Source organism: Tupaia chinensis, unplaced genomic scaffold (assembly GCF_000334495.1).
Source record: "Tupaia chinensis unplaced genomic scaffold, TupChi_1.0 Scaffold143247_2, whole genome shotgun sequence".
Classification (NCBI taxonomy): Eukaryota; Metazoa; Chordata; class Mammalia; order Scandentia; family Tupaiidae; genus Tupaia; species Tupaia belangeri.
In genome coordinates, this window is record NW_006203092.1 from 728254 (window position 1) to 731343 (window position 3090).

General features: G+C 41.5%; 1 pseudogene; it reads left to right on the plus strand.

Annotated features, from left to right (window-relative positions):
- The first annotated feature begins 1517 nt into the window (after positions 1-1517).
- LOC102493631 (NADH dehydrogenase [ubiquinone] 1 alpha subcomplex subunit 12 pseudogene) lies at positions 1518-1958 on the plus strand (annotated as a pseudogene).
- The last annotated feature ends 1132 nt before the right edge of the window (positions 1959-3090 follow it).

Consider the following 3090-nt stretch of genomic DNA (forward strand, 5'->3'; position numbering starts at 1 on the left):
GGCCCCATGCTCAAAGCAATCAGCGGGAATAGAAAGGACAAATCTCATCACGAATGCTTTCCATCCCTTTGAGAAAGCGCATACTGATCTAAGTAAAACCCAGTGCTATGATTGTTCCTGCTTTTATTTAATCATGTGTGTGGTCTGAACTAGTAAGATTCTCCCTCTTCTTCTCCCCACTTCCAGTTAATTTGCTTTAGCCCCTGTGAGTCCCGGCCATCAGCAGGGCCTAGTGGTCTTCATATAGCAAGCATGGACGGCATTCAAAAACCATCTGCCTAGTGTTTTGGCACATATTGGTTTAGGTTACAGAGCACTACCAACCTGTGAACGCTTCATGAGGGTTAGACACATATACTAGGAAATGGCAGAATGCAAAAAACCTGGGATTGAGATTTCCTAAATTTCCTTCAGGCAGGTGACCTTAGAGTTCCTGACTATCCCTTAACTCCTGAAAAAGGAAAGACAAGATGAGTTTATCATCTAACTTCAAAGGCCCCTGCTAAATTTCCTCCAATTTTTCTTCCTTTCTTTCTCCTTTTTTCGTTTCCTACCTTCCTTCCTTCTTTGCCTTTCTCTTTCCTACCTCCCTTCCCTTTTTTCTCTTTCTTCATTTACTCTTTTATGTGAAATAAATGAATAACATGGCTACAACAAGCCAGTAAAATTGGGCTTTGATTTAAGCTGCTTGGCAAATTTTTAGGTGCTCGTGGGTCTTACTGTGTAGTTCCATGGTGTGTTGGTTCCCAGTTTTCATCACTGCAGACAGCTTCTTTCTCGTCCACTAGAAACACTTATACCCATGAAGGAGTAAGAAAGAAATGCATAGTGAGAACAGGGGTATAAATTACTACTGGAAATATATCAAATTTATATGTCAGAGTAGTTATTGACATAAATATGAAAAATAAGAGCAGACACTATGGATTAACTTGTATTGGTAATGCTTCTTAACTGTATCCTGGAGTGGGGAGGGAGCTTTGCATACCATAAAGATATGATCTGGTTTAGACATGTGAATTAAAACAGGACTATAGGTTCAGAATTTGAAAGAAATAAGGTCATGCTTGAAAGAAATTTACTAAATGAAAATAAAAGTTTCATGAAAATTCAAATCAAAGCATTCAGAACAGTTACCATGGTGGGAGTGATGGTAGGAAACAGAAGCTGCCTCCCCTAGCAGGCCAAATGGTGGCGGAGTGATAATGTCACCAGGCTCACATAGGTTCACATCCTGGGACCTTGCTGCACACACAGGGTATGCACACATGATCCAGGCAGGCTGAGACTGAGGGTGGACCATGGTATGAGGGCCCTGTTGGGGTTGCCTGTCTCTCCATTGCTCTCTGTCTCCCTCTCGTAAAAATAAATAAATAAATAAACAAACAAACAAACAAACAAACAAACAAACAAACTGGGGGAAAATCCCCGTTAGAACGAGTTTTCATACTCTAATTTGAATGGAAGAGTAAAGCAATCTCAAGTCACTGGAAGTTAATTAAATTACAGGCCTGCAGTGCAAAATGGAGTTATTGCTAATCCTGAAGTGGGGGTTTCAGCAGGTCAGTGGCCATGGCAGCCTCCGTGGCTACCTATGAATTTTTTTCAGGACAAACGATGTGAAGGTTGGTACATTAGTGGGAGAAGATATATATGGGCCCAAATACTATGAAGATAACAAGCAATCTTTTGGCCGTCACTGATGGGTTACATATGCTACTGAAACGAATGGCAAAAACACATTCTGGGATGTGGATGGAAGTACAGTGCCTCCTGAACAGCATCATTGGTCTCTCTCTATGACTGATGATCCAACAACAGAACCACCTACTGCTCATAAATTCACCTGGACGAACCATAAATTCAATGTGAGTGGTTCTCCAGAAGAATGTGCACCTTATTCCACCACTAGGAAGAAGATTTAGGAGTGGGTTCCACCTTCAACACCTTACAAGTAAAGACCATGGAAGAGTTTCAATATGTAAAATATGGGGCTTTTCTTGGATTTGTATTTTATTGCTCACCATTAACTTGATTAAAATAGTTTAATTAGGGGGAACCAGCAGTTAGCATAATGGCTATGTTGCTTGACTCCCACGTAGTCGACTGCGGTTCATGTCCCAGACCCGGTGGCTTAGAACTCACGCTGGGCGCGTGTGCGTGCTTGCCCAGGATCCGGAGAGGAGAATGGAGGAGAAGGGATTGTGGCGTGACCATCCCCCCTGGGGGGTAATTTCTTGCTTTCTGTCTCTGTGTCTCTCTCTGTCTGTCTGGCGAGTGCACGCACCCTATAGTGAAAATCTCTCCAAAAAAAAAATTGCTTAATTAAAAACCATACAAACAGGGCCTGGCACACTGGTAGACATGACTACTGACCAGGGTGAGGTCTCCTGGGAGACCCAGGTTTCATTCCCAGCTTACCTTAAAAGCTGAGTACAGAGGGATGTTCTTGCAGTCCTCACTACTTCGGAGTCTGAGGCAGTAGAATTGCATCATGGTGAGACTTTTTCTGAGAAAAAAAATGATACCAGCAAATTCTAGAACTTTCTAATTCTTATGTGGCAGTTGGATATTTTGGACATTGGCTCTATATTTACTGATATGAACAAACTATTGTCAATTTATTTTAGGCCTGAAATGGTATTGTAGTTTTATTTTATACAAACAAACAACAACAAAACTTATCTTTAACAGATACTTACTTTGAAAGTTATCTTTTAGAGTTACATTCTAAGACATTTGTAAATAGTTGACCAAAAGATGGGGCCAGCAGATGGTGTGTTGGTTGAGGGTGCTGGACTCCCACATAGCCAACCATGGTTCAAGTCCCAGACCTGGTGGCTTGTTTTCTCACTTTCCCACTCTCCCTCTCTCACTCTGTCCCTTTCTGGTCAAATTAAATTAAATAAATAGATAGATAGATAGATAAAGTTAAAAATAAAATAATTCTATTTTTTTTTGGAGAGTTTTTTTTTTTTTTTTCGCTATAGGGCACATGCGCTCGCCAGACAGAGAGAGACAGAGAGACAGAAAGTGAGAAATCACCCCCCAGGGGGGATGGTCACGCCGCAATCCCTTCTCCTCCAGTCT